The sequence below is a fragment of the Nyctibius grandis genome, chromosome 4, assembly GCF_013368605.1.
Source record: "Nyctibius grandis isolate bNycGra1 chromosome 4, bNycGra1.pri, whole genome shotgun sequence".
Lineage (NCBI taxonomy): Eukaryota > Metazoa > Chordata > Aves > Nyctibiiformes > Nyctibiidae > Nyctibius > Nyctibius grandis.
Window position 1 is genome coordinate 61,629,034 of NC_090661.1, and position 21,370 is coordinate 61,650,403.

The 21,370-nt window shown below is 49.0% G+C and overlaps 1 long non-coding RNA gene across 1 annotated transcript; it reads right to left on the bottom strand.

The window, feature by feature from the left end:
• Nucleotides 1-10,333: 10,333 nt before the first annotated feature.
• LOC137662852 (uncharacterized) lies at nt 10,334-20,727 on the bottom strand. Its single transcript, XR_011048063.1, has 4 exons — nt 20,260-20,727; nt 12,010-12,051; nt 11,678-11,783; nt 10,334-11,292 (listed from the first exon to the last, which is right to left on the bottom strand). It is a non-coding gene; the product is annotated as an uncharacterized lncRNA (long non-coding RNA).
• Between the last annotated feature and the right edge of the window lie 643 nt (nt 20,728-21,370).

The following is a 21,370-nucleotide window of genomic DNA, read 5'->3' on the forward strand; positions in this document are numbered from 1 at the left end:
AAGGTTGCCAAAAGGCAGTGGAGTCATCTCTGGTTTTCTTCTAAAGGTGCATTTTTTCGTTTAGTAACTCAGTCTTGTTTCTCCAGCCTCCTGGGATGGAGAGGTCACAGTGCTGCATAAATGAAAGCTCAGTAATTGAGATGGTTTGCAATGTTTTTACATTTTACTAAAAAGTTTAATGGTTACTTAATGCGCTGTAAACGCTCAAGAGAATACATCTTTGTTTAAAAATTCAGAACCTACTAAAGGCTTCAAACAACTGCTGGTCACTGGAGGGGACCCACAGCACTGCTGAGAGTCATTAGAGTGCTCGTGGAGGAGGAGCAAAACTATAATTTCTGCTAATTTCTGCCAAAACTAAGTCAATGTTAACTCACCTGTGAGCTCAGGGTAGAGAGTAGCAATGTCAGTGTGAAAGCATTGATGTCTGCAGATGGGAAGTGTTAGTATGTGTCCTTCCTATGGATAAGTAAGTCCTAAATAATGCCCAGTTACGGCTTGGATTGCCACCCTGTGGGTGTTTGGGAGGTAAAACCCTTAGTTAATGTTGCAGAGTTGTAGAGGAGCAATTATGTACCTAAGGAAGAAGGCATTTCCTCATCCTTGTGACACATGGCTACCAAAGGCCCCAGAATGTCATTTCAGGCAATGCCCTCAAATAAGGTGTTGTACAAGAGATTTGTGGTAGATGTTGTCTAGTAGCAAAGGGTTATTTTTGATTTGTATAAAACAAGCCCTGTGAAAAGTTGATGCTGGTGGGAAGGGGGCTGACTTGAGGAGCTGTGTGTGGTTGTGAACATGGCCCTGTTGGAGGAACACTGTAGAGGCTGAGGTCACGTGTTTGAGTAGCAGACTGGAGGGATGGGTCCTTGGTTGGATGCACGAAGCTCCTGGAGAGAGATGTCAGGGTGGGCTTGCTTTATGAAGTCCAAAGTTCTCTGATACTAGAAGTGTTTTGCCCTTGGTGTTGGCTTGCTTCTTGGCAACGATGGCATTTGTAGCAGGTTTTTCTGGAAACTCCTAACCAGGGATAATCAAAGCACAGAGGAAAGTTGGAGAGCACAAGAAGAATGTCCTGATACTATACACATCAACAAGATTGCTGGGCTCTGTTTCCGCTACAGACTAGTGTGGACGTCTAGAAATCAACAAAAGGTACCTTGAATCTACATTGGGATAGTGGAAGCACCATCGCAATCTGTGAGGGAGCTGGAGCATGGGACCTCTGCCATGGTGCCACCTCTAAGACCATTCCTGAGTAATGGGTGAGCAGTTTGGTCTATTTTCCATGCTGGATCTCACTGCACATCACAAGATCCATTTTTCACGACAGCCTTTTAGAGCAGGTTGTTTTCCTAGAATAGCTGGAGCTTTGAGAACACTGTCCACATTTCTTCAGCGTGTGACTATTTTGATTCTAAATGAGTTGTTTTGTAGGCAGACTCCAAGGGCCACTTGCTTGGGTGGCTCTAGCTCAGCTTGGTTTATTTTTCGTGTACTAATTATTCCTGTGAGATTTGGTTTGTGATTTCTGTTCAGCTGTTTAGGTGTCTCGGTTGTGAAGACAAAGTAACATGTCATTTAAGTAAATTAGTGTGTCCTGAAGTGTTTGATTAATGCTTGCAGAAGCCTTTGGAAGCCATGTGTTTGTGGCTGGAAGCTGGACAGTGCATGCATGCTGCTGTCTTAAATATTGCCTACAGCAGAAGCTTGGGATGAAGCTGTAGACCCTACAGGAGGAAGGGGCATGGATGTGTCCTCGCATTTCTTCTTCACTCCCTCCTACCCACCTTGTAAGAAAAAAAGTCTTTTGTGTGGAAAGCTTGGTGTAAGTCCGGATTGCTGCAGCTGTTCAAAGATACTGAAATCTACTGTTAAAAAATCCACCTCTTGTCCAGTGGTGAAGCTGAGGCTGCAGAAGAGTGATGGCAGGAATGGCAAGGGGCTGGAGGGAAGCAGTGCAAGTCCTCGGTCGATGGGAGGAAGGCACTGGGTGTAGGCTATGCCATGGGCATAGGGAGCAGCTCGGAGCCCTGAGCCGACAGGATTTATTTCTGCAGGAGATGGATGACAGGTGGATGCTTCAGCCCAGGCTGTGTGGTAGGGTTAGAAATTAGCTCTTGACGAAGTTCTGGAAATGAGGCGGCAAAGGGAATCAATCATGAGGAGAGCTGAGTGACAGATGTGCTGCGTTCTTTATTGCTGTGAAACTCTGAGGTTTTTTGTCTTTCTACACAAGCTGTTTCTTGACAGCCTGTGTTCGGTGCAGGAGTGGCAGGTGGCATCTTCAGCCTGTGCTTTGCCAGAGCCGGTAAAACTCTGAGGAGGAAAGGATGGGGAAGGTGTTCCCAGTGGCTCTGAAAAGCGATTCATCTTGTCAGACGACAACCCAAGCAATACCTAGTCCAAAGGATTTGGAACTGCTTGAATAAATTATGAATCACAAATGATTTATTTGGGGGTTTTCTCTGAAGAGAAGTCTAGATGAGTATAATTTGAGGGGGAGGCACAAGCTGTGCTGGAAGGCATGAAGGTGATAGACGCATGAAGGCGTCTAGTGATAAATGATCAAGTGGGATGAATTCTTGTAGGTTTTGAAGGCCAGAAAGGCCCACAGCCATGTTTTGTGTGGCTTATCCCACCACTCAGCCTTTAATAGCCCTAAAACTTCTCAGAACCTGCCTGATGACCTCTGCACCAAGACCCTGTTCAGACCCCCAGGCTGGCCGTACTCGCAGCTCTTCTGCAGCTCCTCGAGGACTCCTTTAGGTCTTCTGGTGTCTCTGTCCCACACTCATGTCTCTCCAGGGATGTGTTTTAAACCCACAGCTGCCTTCTGATATGCCATGGTGATCTCCATGTGTTGGACATCAGCTTGACATCCCCAGCTCTGCTGGGGACAGTGGCATCGCAGAGGCTCCCACAAAGCAAGCCCATGTTTGCTCAGGGTAGCAGGAAAGCAGTAGGAACAGATGGCGCATGTGGGGCGCGTGTGGGGCACGTGTTCAGCATTTTGTACCGGAGTGAGATGGTTCCTCCAAGTCCAGCAGCATTGGTATTTGGCTCAGGGGCCTCATCCAGCCTCCTGAACCAAGTGGTGCTGTTTTCTTTGGGAGCTGATGCCTCAAGAGAACAAGCCATCTACGCAGGCGATTGTGGGAGCTTGCCCTAATTATCCCTTTCTCCCCTTTCCTCTCCCACACACTTCAGCAGTTCCCATCGGGTAAGGAATACCAATTTATTCATAATGACTTCTGCTTGATGTGACTGTTTCCACGGCCTTTATCGTATCTCTGTGCTTCCAGAAGATCAGCTCTGTCACACCTGTAATTTATTCTTAAGCTGTAACGTAGCTTCTTGGAAAGATGCCCAGGTTTGACTTCAAGCAACAATGAATTCACAAGGTCCCTAAGCAAGTTGCTTTAATAGTAAGTTACCTTTGCTGCCTTAATTTGCCCAGCATCTTTTTTTTCAGCTTGGTATATCTCATCGCATCTCCTTCTGCTAGGTGAAAGACCATTATGAGACACTTCTTCCCAACCTGGTACTTGTAGATGAGCCACCTACGTCGTAGTCTCATTTTGGATAAACTGAGTTGTATGAGCCTTCTGCTGTCCTCATGAAAAGGCAAACTTTATAGAACTGAAATCATTCCTCTCGCCCTCCTCTCAAAACCATGGTGTTTGGCACTGGTAACATGTGGAAGTGAATCTCCCTTCCCATATGTTTCCTGGCATAAATTGTCTGACAGGTACATTATCAGACATGTTCCTGTTTTACAGTTTCATTGAAGATGCTCTGGAAGTCAGGGAGCCCGTTTAACCTGATCCTATTTATGAGGTTTCTCTTTTACAGAAGGCGGTTTCCTCTCTTTGTGTTTGTCCTCGTGTGCCAGCCACAACTTGCACGGGAAATAAACGTACGCGTGCGGCTGTTTTGCCTGTTTGAGGAACCTGGCAAGATCCCATCTCCCCGCACGGTGGAGGATGCTGAGTGCAGGGCAGTGTGCTTAGCTGCCTGGAGGAAAAGCAGGCTTGTGGGACTCGAGCTAAGCTCATTCATTTTCTGATCCCTGAACTAATCTAACTGTAAAAATGAAATACAAAATGAGAGCAATTCTGCAGTGTCTGCAACTCTGTCTCTAACTGGCAAAGCCCAGGCAAGAGGCCCCAGCTGTTAAAAGAAGTCCCTGAGAAAAAAAAAAAAGTGCTTTCGTGTGGAGGCCTGGGGGACACCAAGATCTCAAGGCAAAACCGATCTGTGGGGCAGTGAGCTGGATTTGGGCTCCTCTGGGAAGGGCACGGGGGAGGCTTCAGTCCCCGTATCCCTTCCCGAGGATACGGAGGGGCACAGCGGGCCAGGTGAGCTGCCTCCCTCCTGCAGCGAGGATCTCTCTAGATGTTGCCTTTAACTAAGAGGTGATGCTAATGGGTTTGCGTTCCCTGCGGTGCTCTTCCACGCCGCCTCTCCGCTACCGCTACCGTAGGGAGAGATGGGGAAATGGTTTGCTGCTGGCGAGCGCTGCCGAGGAGCCTCATTAGCATGCTAGGCAGGTCAGCTTCAGCGTTCAACTTGTTATCTTCCTCCTCCTTCCCCATTTATATCTGGTACCCACCTGTAGCAAGTCCAATCAAAAAAAAAAAAGGAGGAGATGAGGTTCTCTGTGCCCGGAAAAAGGGAGCGCGGATCTCCGGCTGGGTCTCCCATCAGCAAATATTGAGCTGGGGATTAATTAATAAGAGCTCCCACGTAGACTTGTTGGGCAGGAAATGCCAGGCCCAGAGCGCCTAGTGTCATGGTAAGGACACTTGTCAGTGTGTAGTAACTGACTGCACAAAAATAAACATTTTGGCTAAATTGTTCATGAATCTTACCCTGCCTATGGGCTCTGTTGGGTTCCAGCTCAAGCCAAGTGCCATCATAGAATCATAGAATCGTTTTGGTTGGAAAGGACCTTTAAGATCATCAAGTCCAACCATTAACCTAACGCTACCAACTCCACCACTAAACCATGTCCCTAAGCACCACATCTACTCATCTTTTAAATACCTCCAGGGATGGTGACTCCACCACTTCCCTGGGCAGCCTGTTCCACTGCTTGATAACCCTTTTGGTGAAGAAATTTTTCCTAATATCAATCTAAACCTCCCCTGGTGCAACTTGAGACCATTTCCTCTCATTCTATGGTTTGTTACCTGGGAGAGGAGACTAACACACTCCTCGCTACAACCTCCTTTCAGGTAGTTGTAGAGAGCAATAAGGTCTCTCCTCAGCCTCCTTTTCTCTAGACTAAACAACCCCAGTTCCCTCAGCCGCTCCTCATAAGTCTTGTTCTCTAGACCCTTCACCAGCTTCGTTGCCCTTCTCTGGACTCTCCCCAGCACCTCGATGTCTTTGTTGTAGTTAGGGGCCCAAAACTGAACATTGGTTGAAGTGGGAAAAGGACAGTGGGATGCTCACGTCCCCTTGGTAGCAGCCGATGGTTCTGGGTTGAGCCTTCCTAAAGGTGGCACCCAGAGGTGATGACATTCAAATCTCCTCTCCTTCTAGAGGGATTGCTTTGCACCTCAGTTGAGGAAAGCATCTCCAGCATCTGAAATGATGGGAAAGCTCTGGGATCTGTGGAAGAGGCTAAAGGAAGGATAAATGCACCCACTGAAATTGCCTCCTGCTAATGCAGGAGGTTAGGAGGAAAGATTATGTAGATACTCGATTCTGACCAAGTGGGATTTATGGGAGTTAGCCTGCTGCCGTCCGTCAGCAATGGAGAAAAATTATGTTCTACGCTGGGAGAGGAATTTGCAAACCCTGGTACAAAAATGAGTAATAAGGGTAAATCAACTGGAGATGCTCTGTGCTTATTCTGGGAACGGCAGAGTGAGCAGCGCAGCGTTTAGTTTGATTGGTAGCATTAGACAAAATGCTGCATTTCATATGTGGGCATTTACTGGTATTTCCTCTATTTTTAGAAATACTCCTGGCTTTTGTAACCATGCTTCATTTGGGTGTTGCAACAGTATTATTGGGAAGAGAAACAGCAGTATGGATGCCAGGTTTCTTCTTGAGCACTGTCCTCATGTTTCTCCAGGTCTTGGTGGTACTTAGGGCCCAAAACCTGACTGCTTTACTGCAGCCTGGTTGAGTTACTCAAGGGTGAGGCATCTGCATGCAGTGTTCCTTGCCGCTGCTGCTGCAGCTGTGGTGGGAGCCTCCTGTGCACGCTTTTGAGCCATCCCTTTGGAGATGGCTTACTGTGCGAGCCCCCAGGCCTTCGCTTTCTGCAGGGAAAGCTTGGATTCACCTTTTTTCCAAGCCTGTCACTTCACATTCAGCATGTCGTTTCTCCCCATGGCTCCTGAAACAAGCCCAGAAGTGTCGGAGCCCTCTTACAGACACACCACCCGCAGGGCCGGGCAACAGCAGGCGCTTGCGGGAACACAGGGAGCTTTCTCAAAGCAGGACAACCTCTCTGAATGCTGGATTATAAGTGCCTTTATATTGGATTGGAAAAACTGAGCCTTCCACTCTGCTTCTCCGGGCACTGTTGTGGGAGCTGCTGTCAGCCCATAGGCTGGTGTCCTGTCCCACCGCACCTTGGCTTCAGTCGCCAGTGGTACAGAAAGGAGACTTAAATGGCATGGGGAAGATGCTCCTCCTTTTCCACACTTGTGGGAGGTGGAATAGACTAGACTAGACTAGACTAGACTAGACTAGAATAGAATAGAATAGGTTGGGTTGGAAGGGACCTTAAGATCATCTAGTTCCAACCCCCCTGCCATGGGCAGGGACACCTTCCACTGGTCCAGGTTGCTCAAAGCCCCATCCAACCTGGCCTTGAACACTGCCAGGGAGGGGGCAGCCACAGCTTCTCTGCGCAACCTGTTCCAGTGTCTCACCACCCTCACAGTAAAAATGATTGTTGTCTTTTTTATTTTTCCCCTCTAATAGAGAACTGTAATTAAATGTCCCTTTCCTTAATGTCTCCTATGGTAATATGAGACAGCTTATTAAAGGCTCAATGACTTGCTGCTGCACAGCGCTGCCTCCCCGTGCCCAGCACCCCGAGCAAGGTCAGGGGTCTGTTGTGCGAGACGCTGCACTAATATACAGTGCGATGTGACTCTTGCTTTAATGATCTCGTTCTCAGTAGATAGCTGGGATCTGTGAACCCACAAAGGAGGCTTCTTTTTTTTTTTTTTTTTTTTTGAGATGTTCCCTGAAAAATAGGAATAGAAGAATACCATATTTCTCTGTGATTGCTTTTGAAGAGGAGGGTAAGCCACTGAAAATATCACACGTGCCTTTGCCAGTCCGTGCTCAGGCACGTTGATGTGATGCACCAAAAGAGAAGCAGCTTTGTTCAGTGAAACAGTGTTGCTCAGTAGGAAATTTCCTATATGAAAATCTCCCCAAGTAAGGGCAGCAGCGCAGAGATGAAGTGTCAACATGAAGCTTCAGCTGTGGAAAGGAAAATATATTACAGCTCTGAGGAGAAAATGAAAAGAAATTCAGCATGCTTTAACACGCATACTTTGCTAGGACTTCCACCACTCAGTCAGACTTCTCCGTTAAAAAAATAAAAAAATTGCAGCCAATTAAAAATCAGACTGTCCCATGTGTGTGAGTTCAAGTGACTGGGCTGTTTTTTTAAATGTTTACTTCATGCACTTACACTAATTCAAATGCTAGTTATGTTGAATGAGTCTTTAAAAATGCCCTGGCCTCACCATATCCCAGCAAATGTCACAGGAAAAGGACATTTAATTATAGCCTGCTTCAGGAAAAAAAGAAAAAAAAATCAAAATTAAATTAATACTAATGTCTGTTTGAAAAATAGAATAAATGTTAGACTGAGGTGAGGAAGCATGAACAATCATCTGCAGCTTTGCAGGATACTGCTTTTGCAAATTCATGGAAAATTAAAGCCCATTAGCATCTCGAGTGCTTTGCAGAGGGGTTTTAGGAGAAGTTGTAGCTATTCCCCTGCCCTGCTGGAAGCACCCTGGGTGGCTTTCCTGGGTGCCTGCCCTGGGCTTGCTGAGCTGGAGCCTTCCTTCTGACAGACCCTGGGCGGGTAAAAGGCAGGTTGGCTGCCACAGCGTTGTCCTCTGCGGGGAAGCTGGGCTTGGTGGAGCTGCTGTGCAGGTGGGTGCTGGGCAGGGGACCTGGGGCAGCATCAGCAGCTCAGCCAGGGATGCAGGGGGGCTTAAACCCCGGTGAGAGGTGAGGCTGCGGGTTATGCGTGGCTCTCAGACACCTGGGATACAAACCAGTTCCCTTTGCAAGCGCTGAAGCAATAAAACGGCCTGAAACAGCCAACCCAGGATGCCTGTCAGCCTTCGGATGGGTTTATACAGGAGCTGACATGCAGCCAAAGTGGGAGGACTTTTACTACCATTAGCAGATGTTGGTGGCTGCCACTAAAAACGAGCTCGTCTGTAAATCAGCTTTTCTACCTCTGCAGGATTATTGTTTCTTTCTTTAGTTTTCTCTGTGCTCAGAATAGCATCAAATTCTTCTCCATCCCCCCTCTCATTGCTCCATCCTCCCTTGCGCCTCTGCCAAGGGCTAAAAATTCCCAGTTTCTGAACGTGAATGTCAAGCCTGCAGCAAACTCTGGAGGTTGTGGTGCTCTGGATGTAGAGGAGCCGCTGGAGATGCGGAGGGGCTGCAGCTCTGGCAGCGACTGCTCAGCCCCTCAGCAGCACTGGCCCCCGCAGGACCAGCCCGCTCCCCCGGGTAGCTTGGTCATGGGGGTACAGCCACAGTAGAGATGTCCAGGTGTTGGTAACAGCTTCTGCACACAGGCAGTATGTGTGGGTGGTGGTGGTGGAGGGCTGGGGGCAGTTGCCTGCCTGGAGTAATGGCTTGGATGCATCTTAGTGTAAGAGATAAATCAAAAAAATACTCCTGCCAGCTAAAGAAAGGCATCATCTGCTTGTCTCTGGCTGCAAACTCGTACTCTTCCCAAAGCTGCTCCGACTGGGTTGCTCTGGGACACTGTGGTTCAGCCCCACTGTCTTGAAGGAAAGAAGGATGGACAGACTTGCATAGCGTTGAACAAGCAACTCAGTGGGACTTGGCTGTGCTCGGCACTGGCCTTCTCGCTCTTGTGCACCCCAAGCTGATGTCCTCAGTCCCTTCCCTGGTGCAATGAGCCCAGCCAGCCTTGCTCTGCAGCTTGGAGAACCAGGGCTGCCATCTCCTCTTTTTCTGGGTGAAGGGTTTCCTGTTTCTCTTATAGGTCTGGTCCTCTCTAGTAATCCCTTTGGAGGCACAAGGAGGGTGGAATTGCCCCCCCCCAGCACCTCGTTATACATTTGTATGCTGTGGGCATCACTTCCCACGAGGTGGAAAAGCTGGGGCTCCCAGACCGAGCCAAATCGCTTTGGGCTCAGAGGAGTTTCTTCACAATATTTTTTTTTTCTCCTTGAAACACGTAAACTCGTAACACTCAAGCTGTGGTTTGTTATCTGTTGTTTCCATAGTTGTTATGCTGTGACTGACAGATAGACTTTTAAACAGGAGACCACATGGTTACTCATTTGTCATCTTCAATAATACTATTTTTGGATTCTAAGAACAATGATCCAAAATCAATATATATTTTCCCAGCATAAGCAGGCCTGTGCCAGCCTTGGCCTGTGAATCTGGCTTCCTTCAGTATGTTCAGAAACATTAGCTTAGCATTTTTTTATCCTGTCTCTTTTTCATTTTGCTTTAGAGGTACCACTTTCTACATTGCCTTCACCTTCTACTGGGAACTGGACTTTAACTTTGTTTTTTTTTCCCTTCAGTTCTGCTTCTCTTTATTTTTTTTCCTCCCCAAGCTCCTGTCCTGTGATACAGATTTTCATTCAGTAAGGTAAGATTAATCCCACCCTCTTTTCAGATGATGGTGGCCAACCAGCCCATGTGTAGATACCTGTGTTGTAAAGCCTCCCTTTTCATCCGATGGAGAAAAATACCCACTTCTAGGATACAACTTGTCTCCTCCTAAGGTAGGTCTAAGCTAGATCTCTAAACTAGCTGAGATGACCTGCATCCTAGAGGTGCCCGTTCTCCTCCCTTAACCCATGAGGGGCCGTGGACAGGCAGTGCAGATGCAAGTTTCCACACTGAACATCCTGAAAGTTGGGGGAGATGAACCCAAATGCTGAAGCTTAAGATGTGTTCAGCTCTGGAATAGGAGCTCATTACTTGAAACCAACTCTTCAATATTTTGTTTTCCTCTGACATCTAGCTTGTTTCTCCCTATGATAGAAATGATTTTCCTACTGTGATAGCCGAGTTCAGCAATGAGCACGATTACATTTTCTTTTCAACCCTTTTATTGAAACTCTATCTACCCACTCACAGAAGTGTTCCATTTGTAAGAGACCTTCGTGCTCATGCTGACGTTTCACTCGCTTGGCTCCTTGAGAAATCCCCGCGAGTGGTTCCCCTCCTCATTGTTGTATCAAGGCCATCTGCTCCCTGCAGGGATGGACCTTTGGGGTTTCTTTCAAGGTATGTTTCTGTGGGTCCTCGCCATGTTCTTGTAATCTCAGCAGAGTTGTCGAAGCCCATGCATACTTCTACACTGGATGTAAACCCCTTTGTGCTGATACACCAGGCTTTGCAAATATTTTCTTGGGTCTTGCGATTCTGGCTCTGCATCCCTGGTCCCTGGGGCTGGGATTTGCTCACTTGGCCCACCGTGGTTTTCTGGCCAGGATTTGCAGTTGTGATCTACAGCGATGGTGAATCCTTACTGGGCTCCTTTAGCAGGCTCTTTTTGAGCTTTGTGTCTCTGACAGCCGTTACAATCTAGCCTTAAACTAGGCATTTCACTAGGCAGTGGGTTTGATGTAAATCTCCCATCTCAGACCTCAGAAGCTTCTGTGTTTATATGAAAGCAATATCCCTCCAATTTTTTCTTTGTAAGGCTGCAGTGTTGTCCTATTTCTTTTCTAGTGTTGCTTAATAACCAGCTCTTCCCACTTAGCTGTAGACTATTGAGCAAGACTAATCTTTTTGACTGTGAAAAATTATATTTGTTTTAGAGCCATGCTTTGCTTGTCTTCCTTTTGAGCATGTCTTCATAAAAAGAAAATCTCGCATGAGCCTTTTTTGATGGTATTTCTGGTGCTAGGCACCTTCCTGTCTCTTACTTTCCAAATTCTCACAGGCAAGAGACAAATGTTCTAATCCATTATTTAATTTCATGTCTCATTTCTCCTTTACCCCTGTCAGTTTTATCCACTTGATGCCCTGTGCTTTCAAAGCTCCATGTGTCACTGGGTAACTTTCCTGCAATAAAGGCAAGAGATGACTTTTTTTTTGAGGAAAAGCAGTGATTTTAGTAAGTCCCATTGCTTTGGTCTTGCCTAGAGCATCGAGCTTTGCAACCATAACTCATCAGTGATAAAAATCCTGCCTGCAAATCTAGCATGGCTTTCCTGTGTCTGGTCCCAAACTGCAGCACGGGACTAACTAAGGCATCACTGCCTCTGGGAGAGGAGATGAGCCTGTGGCATCCTGAAATATGTAGGTTCTTGAGAAGACCCAAAGATTGCTCTTGACTCAAGAACCTCAGACCTGATTCTGCATTTCCAGAACTATGGATACACTGTTGTTTCGAAACACCCCTTTTTCAACAAACCCATTCTTACCTGGCCTGCTGAAAACAACATACCTTGCAATGCTGGTGTATGGTTTAGCTCCTAGATGATTTTGGTGAGCTGCCCTGGTGGGAATACAATGATTCAAGCCTGCAGCTCATTCTTCTGGTATACAAAATCCTGAAATGACAAATTAAGCTTTCAGAAATGGGTACGGTGTAATTCCAGAGCTGCTACGGAGCGTTTTGTGTACATGCTGTTCCCCTGCCTCATCGCCCATCGTGGGTTATGATGCTTTTTCTTCCCCTCCCCTATTATGTGCAGTGAAAAAATGGATTATTTTGAGCAATTGAACAGATAGTTGCAGCCCTCCTAATCCACGGGAAAGAGATGCTGTAATACTTACTAGTCTGTCAATAAGGATGCCTGGAGAGGAGAAAAAGGAGATCTGAAATACAAACAGAGAAAACAAACAGACATATGTGTACATATGATATACATTCCTCACAAACTAGCAAGGAGGAAGGAAACCAGTGTGTCCATGGTCTAGAAACAGGCTGCTACAGTGAAAGCAAGAGGAGCATTGTCACCTAAACCCTCACAAAAACTGCAAATCGACATTTTCTGAGCTAAGCCACTATAAAAGAGGCACCTCTGCATTCCATTTCTAAATTAATTTATGTAAAAGCAAAAAAACCCAACCAACCCCAACCCACACATGCCAAAACCCTGACAAATATCCAGCCAGCTCCAGTTCGTGTTGCAGTAGAGATCATTGCTAATTTTTCTGTAGAATGACTTGGTGCCAGACTGTTATCCTGATGCTTTTCACTTGGGCTAGAAATGTCCTGTCGCTCCTTTCTTCCCCTCTCTGGCAGCGAGGAGCAGCACTTTTCCCCCTTCCATGATTAATTGTTTCACATCCTGGAAAATGGAAAAGAAGGCAGCAGGTAAGGGGAAAATGGTAATTCCTTGTGACGCTCAAGATAAGGTCATGGATATATTTGCTCACATTTGTTAGCAACAATTCTGAATTTGTTTGTGGCTGCGTGTTGGGTTAATGCTGAGTCTTGCGCTGCATTAGCAGCGTGGTTCACGTGAGGAGTTTCTGGCGAGGATTTAATGAAAGAAATTCTTGTGATAAACTGAATCTGAAGAGTATCTGCTCACCGTTGCATGGTGAAACACTGGGAATGAAGGATATAGGTACCTCCCACCGAATCGCTGTGAATGCCATTTGATTTTGAGCAAGTGCTGGAGGCAGAGCATGTGGTGACGATGTGAGCAGAGATGCCGGTGTGGGAGGGGAGAGCTGCAGATCCACACACAGCTGGGCAGAGGGACACACCATGCCATGTGCACCCACAAGGGACTCGTGGATTTGGCATCGAAGCTGTGGTGTCCACAGTGCTCTGCTCCAGTGACCCAGCAAAAGGCTGTCCTCTGCCACCGCGGGCATCTGCTTGCAGTTTCTAAACCTAACATCACCCAGACAGCTCCTGCCCTCTGTGACTGGTGGGGAAAAAGCTGTGGAGGGAAATGGAGATGCAGAGATTAGGGACCCATCTTGGTGGGGGAGCTGATGCTCCTTCCCTGAGAAAAAGTACAGCTTAGTTCAGTGCTGGGGGCTGTGAACATCAGAGGCTGGACCCACCTGGCTTTGGTGGGAACCAAGGGAGGGCTCATGACCAAGGAGAGAGGAGGAAGAAAACAGCAGAAAAAGGTAAAGCAGGAATGAAAGTGATAAAAGGAGAAAAGACAGAACAGAGAGCAAAGCAGAAGGAAGATCCTCTCTCTTGCCTCTCCTGCGGTCCCTCTGGTGCAGCTCTTCCCCCCAGCTGCATGGCCATGCTCTCCAGCTGGGCTCGTGCCGCGGGTGCCAGGGTGGACGCGGCTGCTGAGCTGCCTTCGCTCGGTGGTGACGGCTGAGCGCAGTCGACTGCTTGAGCAAACAGAGCGTTTCAGAGTGGTAAAACAGAAAATGAGAATGTCGTATGGATTTGGGGGTGTTTTTTGGAATCAAGTTGCAGCTCCATACTGGAGACCTTGGGGCTGGCAGGTGGCTGGCTCCTGGTGAGAGCATGGTGCTTGAAACAGCATCTCAGGCCCCAGCAAGCACAGAGCTCTGGGTCTAGCTCAGTAAATTGACCTATTACTTGGAATTTTAACATCCCAAGTTGAGACCCAGGGGGCAGATAACCCTCCACTGCTGTTTAGCAGGAACACTAGCCAGGGCAGGCAGGAGCCAGCCAGCCGGCGGCATTAGCCTCCACCCTGCCTGGTGGCCCTTTGCAAAGGGAGCCCATGGGGGACTGTACGGAACAGCCCCAGCCAAGAGGCTTTCAGCTGTGACTTGAGATGCAGCCAGATGCATCGGTCACAGTTGCCGAAGAGAGTGACTTCGTGACCTGGATTGCACGGTGCTTGCTCCACGGGGGAGAGCGGTGCACAGTGGTCCACGGGTCCCAAGCACGTCAGGGTTAGCCAGAGGCAGTGAGGTCTCTTGTTACTCACTCCTGGACATCTTGGCAGCCTGCGGGTAAGTCTCCTGCCAAACGATGATCTGCAGCATATTGCAACGTATGCGGTACAGAGTGCTGTTGGCTGGATCTGGCCTTCACAGGGAATGCAGAATGGGTATTTTAAAGGAACTTCTCCCTTTGTTCATCCGGCACGTCCTTTGGGTACATGAGTGTACCTATTCTACCTATAGAATAGGTAGAGTTCTATAGGTACACCTATAGTCGATGTACCTACTCTAGTGAAGGAGTGTGGGATGGGGGTCTCTGGCTTGTTTGATAAGAGCACGACATCAGTTTTACACAGCAAAGACAATTCTGTGCAAATAGCAAGTGCCACCACTGCATCTGCAGTGGCACATCATCAGGTAACTCTTTGCTGATTTGCATTGGCTGCAGTGGAAGAGAATGCAGATAATGGGTAGGAAAGGAAAATCAGATTCTTATTATCTGTGAGCCTGAAATACATAACAGACATACTGTTTTTTTCCCTCCCCCTGTATCTATACACAATTTTAGCTAAGCCGCTGTTTATTTCTATGCATTTGTACAGCATCTGTAACTTCTGGAGTGCTCTTTCCCTCTGCATGTGTAACAGAAGCTGTAAGCGATCTCAGGCGAGGCAGCCCGTTAGTGAAATGCTAAAGCAGTGCTCGAGACGACTGCATTTCATTTGGGCGTCTTTCGCTTCTCAGTTCTGGACCACCAGCCACCTGTGACTCGGGTTGCAGAGAAGCAGCCAGAGATCACAAGCGGTTGCAGGCAGCTGCCCCTGCCCTCACGCTGCAGCTCTCGGGGCAGACAGTCCCCGTAAATGCATTTAATAACTTTCCACGTTAGGGTGCAGCGATCCAAGGAGCTCTGCTCTTTGAGCCGGGCAGGAACCCCTTGTCTGCCTTTACTGTCCGCAACCCTGGAAGCGATTGTGGATGATTTTAACCTGGATAGCTGCATTGCTGCGCTGGGTGCAAGCCCGTGTAATTCACAAGTCGGAATCAACCCGAGCAGCCTAATTCATAGGCGTGATGATTAGCCAAGGTTGTTAAAGTTCCCTCGGTTTTGAAGCTACTGTGCTGTGAGCTTTTAGAGGGGAGTTTCAATTCTGCCCTGTCTAACCAGGCAACGCTCCGTTTTGTTCATCCTGAGGTTGAGGGGTGATTTTGTTTTCTTTCACATAAGCTCTATCTCCTCATTTTTAGAGATAGTAACTGGAAATAAAAAATGAGCACAGCAAAAGGTGGCAGACCTGTTTTCCGCTGAGATTTGGGTAGTGCTGGGAATCGGTGAGGGACGGAGGTGCCAAGAAAGGTGGGGGAAGAGGGCTCTTGCAATGGCAGGGGTGAGGTCAAGGAGGCCACAGAGTGGTGGGACAGAGCTGGGAAGTGGCCTGGGCAGGAGGAGTTGGCAAAGGAGGGCTGTCACATTTCCTAGAGTCACCGTGTGATATTTAGAAAGCAAAGGACGTACTGAAGCAGCTCCCAGGCCGAAGAGGAGGCAGGTAAAGCTGCCTGAGGACAGAAAAACAGCCGTCCTACTCCCCTATGTTTGATGAAGGGGAACAAGGCGTGTGCTGAAGCCTTGCAGGCTAGAAGGTGGCATGTTATGTTTAAGACCAGAGGTAACTTCATTAGAGCTGTTATATTTAGCCCGTCCTATAAAGGCTCTTATTTCTATGGAATATTACATAGAAACTGTTACTATGTACAACACAGTAGAAAACTGTGGTTTCTGTCCCACAGAGCTCACAATCCGCCTCTGCAAACTAACTTTGCTGACAAAGATTAAACGGCAAAAGGTAGGATATTTGAGTCTGTGAATTATCAAATACATGGATGGTGAACTCAGAGCAGGGAGTAGGTCTAGCTGGGAGACCAAGCCTCCTGTGCTGATGTGGTCATACTTCTGGGGTGGTGGAGGCTCCCGTGCATGTCAAGGAGCAGAGCTGGACCAGGGCCTGCGGAGGATAGCAGTTTTACATGGAAAAGGAGGAGACCTGGAGTAAGGGCAAAGGTCACCAGCTCTGCCCAAGCTTTGATGACGTTTTCAGATGTGAACTGAGATTAAATCCAAGCCTGCCTGGATGTTACCAGTGGCCAAAATGTCACCCAAAGAGGATATAGCATCTCCAGTCATGGAGATCTACAAAGACTGACCAAGCAACTTGCTCTGGCTGACCATGCCCCAGGCAGAGGGTGGACAGACAATCTCCAGAGGTCCCTGCCAGCCTCAGCCATCCCGATACCGCAAATCACCCAGTCCCATTGCTCCTCTTGCTCCTTCCTCCTGCTTGGAGTCACAACTAGTGCATTGTAGCCCTGTTGTAAAGCTTGAGGAGGATGCCCTGAGCCCCTGAAATACCAAGGAGAGTGGGAACAGGCTGGCCCAGGGTGTGCTGGGAGGCCAGAGGGTTAATTGTGAGAAGCATGTGCCTTTGAAACTGGCACTGAAACTTGTCTCTTGTGCTCTCTGCTCCCCAGGGAAGGTATGCAACTGCCATTTCCCCTCACGCCCCAGCCCTGCACCCCAGGGATGCCCCAGAGGCCTCCCCACCTGCCCGGCCTCCACCCAAACCTCAGGCCCTGTCTCCCCAAAGATGGTCCAAAGGTGTTGGAAGGACCCACGGGACGAGCTCCAGGCTTGGGCTGGGGGGGCAGAGCCAGCCCTCAGTGACCTGCCCCACGGGAGTGGTGCATCCTTGAGGAGGTGGAGGCACTGAAGGATCCATCCATCCATCCATCCATCCATCCATCCATCCATCCATCCATCCAAATGGGTCTGAAACCCCTGCTCTGGGGCAGACGGAAGAGCCTGATGAAGGGAGCTGCCCTCTGGGATCTTCTCACCCCAGGGAAAGGAGTTTGCTAGGAGAAACCACAAGCCCTTTGGAGGCCTCCTGCAGGGAAGATGCTCTGGGCCAGGTCCATGTCCAAGGCTCAAGTAGCTGCTTTCCACCCACCGGTGCTTTTGGACCATGATGTACCTCCAGGCTTTGTGCAGAAAGCAAGGACTGGGAGACCACCTCCAGCAAGGGCTCGGCAGACGCTGCTGCACGTCACACCTCACCAGGGAGAAGGCTGTGGGTGGCTTGCTTTTAAAAAGCAAGCAAGCATCACCTGGAGAAGTGCCAGACAGCTGCAAGCTGAAGCAGCACCCCGGTCTGCTCTCTGGAGGAAGGCTGGGCGGGTTGGCAGTCTTCCTCACGTCCCGTGGGAGCCACACTGGGGTCCCACCAGCCTCTGTGGGATGGGACGCAGGCTGCCCTGGTGTCTCTGAGGGGGGGGCTTTTGGGAAGGCTTCAGCATTGATGGGGTGGGGAGAGAGATGTATGACTCTGAGACTGATTTCTGGGAACAGGGGGCCATGCTTCAGTGGGGTAAAAGCTTCTCCCATCGCTCGGCCGAGGCAGGAGCACACTGAACGAGGCATTGCTGCCATTTTGGCAGCATATCACTGCTCGGTCCAGGCAGTGGGTGGGGAGGAGTCATTCAAGGTGTCAAGTGATAGCAAGGAGCTAAGAAAAACTGCAGGGAAATTATTAACCTCAGCTATAAAAACTCTGTTAAATTGCCATAAACTGCATGCAGTTGTAGCTTAAGACGCTACAAACAAATGGTCATTCGTTCAACTACTGAGCAGGGCTCCTAAACAACAATTAATATAAAAATGCTCTATCTCAAGAAGCCGGAGTTGTATCCTGTCATTTTTCTATTCAGAGCAATATTACAAGGCTGGAATGTGCCTCAGCAGCTTTTTACCGCTGTCCATAATAAAGAGCAGGCATTTTCAGGCTACATTAGAAAAAGCAGCTGCCTGGTGGTTTTGTCCCCAGCAGAATCTCAGTATTGGGGGGGCGAAACTCCTCTGCTAGCAGCATACCTATAAACGAGGTGGTTTTGGATCTCGCTTGCTGCAAGGAAGAGGTTTGGAGAATTGGTTGTACTCTGTTTTCAATCAGGGCCATCGTGGTAGTGCGAACCCTAATGCAAGGTGAGCCAGAGGAGGAAAGCTGGGTCAAGAGAGGCTCAGGGCTTTATTCCTTGTGTAAGTGGAGCTGTACGCGCAGCGACAGAGCAGCAGCACATTAAGCTGTCACTAGTGAGAAGCATATCCAGCAGCGGGAGATCCCAGGGATTTCTTAGCTGGTAACCTCAAGTCTGGATGACTGTTTTTGTTACCCCTCTCAAAAATCTGTCTTTTTTTCAAGTGTCCCCTAAAATCAGTCAGGTTTTGGTCACTGGTACCTGGAACATGCTATACACCAGTACAATTCTCTGCTTGCTTTAGCTTAATACTTTGGAGTTTTCTGTTTCCCTGCTGTAGACTGTGGTCACCTACCTACTAATTAGAAGTTGGATCTTCAAAGGATGGACATTAAACAGCAGCCTCCTCAGATTCCTACTGTATATTTATCATCCAGTCTACAACTGGATTTGCACAATATGAGTGGGAAGCCCACTTGGCATATTTTATACCAAGAAACACCTTTTCTGAGAGGAACCTTCTTCAACTGATTTCCAGCGAGTATCCGAACGCACCCAGGTTTGAGGAGGTCTTGATTTATGTGTGTTGACACTTGGTTAGCTGGCAGCTCCAGGCTTTGCGTGGAGAAGCGCCTCATCCTGAAAATGATTGTTTTAATTTCATTCTCACGCTAAAGGTAGAGGATATTAGAAACCGAAGTCTTAATGGCTCACAATAAAATATGGAATAGCAACTACCCATTACATTCGTTATTGTCTCTTTCTTCTGTAAATCAATATAATTGAATTTCTCCTAACTTCTTCAGGATTGCAAGCAGCTGCGTGCAGTCACAGGGGACATTGCACAAAGATGAATAAGCACAACGCCGTTTTAAATGGGCAGAGCACCCAGTAGCCTCTCCGTGAGATTTGTTTTGCAGCACACTCACGTTCTCCTGAGCTGGCCTGGCTCTGTCCTGGGGGGAGGACTTCTTTCCCTGCAGCAGCTGGGGCTTTCTGCAATATTTAGATGTAGCACACGGACTTCTCACTTCCAGGATTGTCCCAGCCTCAGGAGTGGACAAGACCCTCTGCTGAAGAGGCTCTGCAGTGTCAGTGAATTGATACCCAACTGAAGCTCATCTCTGCCTCAGTTTCCCCAGCGGTGTGACTTTGCCAGCTACCTGGCTTCTCACCTGACTTTATTAATTTCTTTTCATTTGCCCAGGATTCTTGTTTTTTAAACCAAGAAAAAAACAGGTGCTATGGCCCTTTCTGATGTTCCTGCTACACAGCTGGCACATCTACCTGCTCCCTTCCCCCTGCCCTCTCACCAGGGCAGCGCCCATGTGATACCACTCGCAGCACTTCCCCTCCCTACCTGTCAGACACCTTACCAGAAGGGTGCCTGCTAACCCATTTTACAGAGAGGGAAACTGAGGCAGGGAGCCAGGCGTCTTGTATGGGATCACTGGGAGGCAAAGGTGGCGCTGGAAGCAGAGACTGTGTTTCCTGAGCTGTAGGTCTGTGCTCTCACCTCTGTCCCTTCTTGCTTGGGTGCCTTTTACCCACGGCAGTGCTGGGCTGGAGGCAGGAGGGGTGCAGAGGCTCACGGTGAGCACGGCTCCTCCAGGCTGCTGAGAGCCCTCGGTGCAGGACCAGGCTCCCTCGGTGCAGGACCAGGTTCCCTCGTCTATTCCAGGGAGAAGCCAGGCTTTGCGCTCAGCCGCATGCATTTGTAATTGCCCAAAAGCTCCTGAGGGACCCCAGGAGAAAGCAAACAGCGTCTTGCATGCTGGGAATTCCCCAAACGGGGTCCAAAGCTATGAGCTAAAATGCTGCTGTTTCGCTTTCCTCGCTGTCTCCGCAGCAAGGCTGCTGGCCCTCGCCTGTCCCTGCTGCTCCTGCCCGCCGAGGCTGCCGGCAGCAGCTCATTTCGTCCTGTCCGGACAGTGCGCATCTCCCTTAAATAACAGCAGTTGGAGGCTGAAGCAGCTTTCGATCCTGAGATAGTCTTTACTGAGGTTCAGGGCAAATCGGTTCGGATTTGGAGCACTGTAAATCGTTCAAACCAGCTCTGACATGGAGCCTGTAGCTGAGCCTCATCTTTAATCACAGCAGTGACAGGGACGGGACCTTTGCACTTGGCAAACACGGCTGGGACCCGCAGGAACTTACCCCAGGCACTGGGCAGAGCCGCTCCTGCGAGGTCCATCTCCCCTCGACCGCCGCCTGCGGGGTCGGCCGTGCGGGGCAGCCCGGGGCGTTGCGCCGCAGGAGAGGCAGCTGTTCCAGCGGGGACGTGGCAGCCAAAGCTCAGCTTTGCAGCGCATCAGCGGAGAATCCGGCCCTGCAGTCACGCTCGCTCTTTGCGGGGGTTAACCACGCTCCCGGGGTGTGTGCCCCAGCAAACCTCCTGCACGCGTGGCCAGTGACACCGTTGCCTCCAGATATCGCTGTGTATTGAAACGGGCACATCCACTGACTGGGATGGATTACAGCCAGCGCCTGTGGAGGTGGTCCTCTCTTCCCTGGGACCCCATCCCTACCTGGTGCACAAGGGCTGTACTCACTCAGTGTACCTGGGGCGAGGGCACGACTCCTCTCTTGGCTCACTGTGAAGCAGGCTAGTATGCTTATCAGTCATTAACCTCCTTCCCTCACCACTGAGAAACCCCCTAAAAATCCCAAACCACCATAAAAATATGTTGGCAGAATAGGAGCGAGTCACACAGTGGTATGTGGAAAACACGATCTTGTTTTCAAAATAGATTAATGATGGGTTTGGTGCCGGGGAGTCTGCCCTCCCCAACCCCCCCTTAGAACAGCATTGCAGGCAGGTCTGCAGTCCAGCAGTATAACTTCCTAAAAAATAAATAAAAGGCTAGCTAATAATAACAGCGCTGCTACTATTACTACTAATAGTGTGCTTCTGGCTGGCAACGTCTGTGCTTTTACGAGCCTTCTCTGAATGAGAGGAGCCGGGAACGGGGAGGTCACAAGCCCAATCAACTGGGCTCCACCCTGGCAGGGGCAGCGGCAGTGCCCAGCAGAAACTTAATGGCAAGGTTACATGGCTGCCCTCCCGGATCCTAACGCAGTCCGTGCCGCTCTGAGCGAGAGCTCATTTGACAGATCCGAGGCTTTTCCCTCACATCTTTGTTGGAGGCCAGGCTCTGCTCTTGCCCCTCAGAGCTGCACCAGCTGGAGGTATGATGAGATGTAGTAGGTGCTTGAGAGAATCGTGATGGAAAAAGCCCCTTGGGTATGCCCCCAGCAGCTTTTTTTC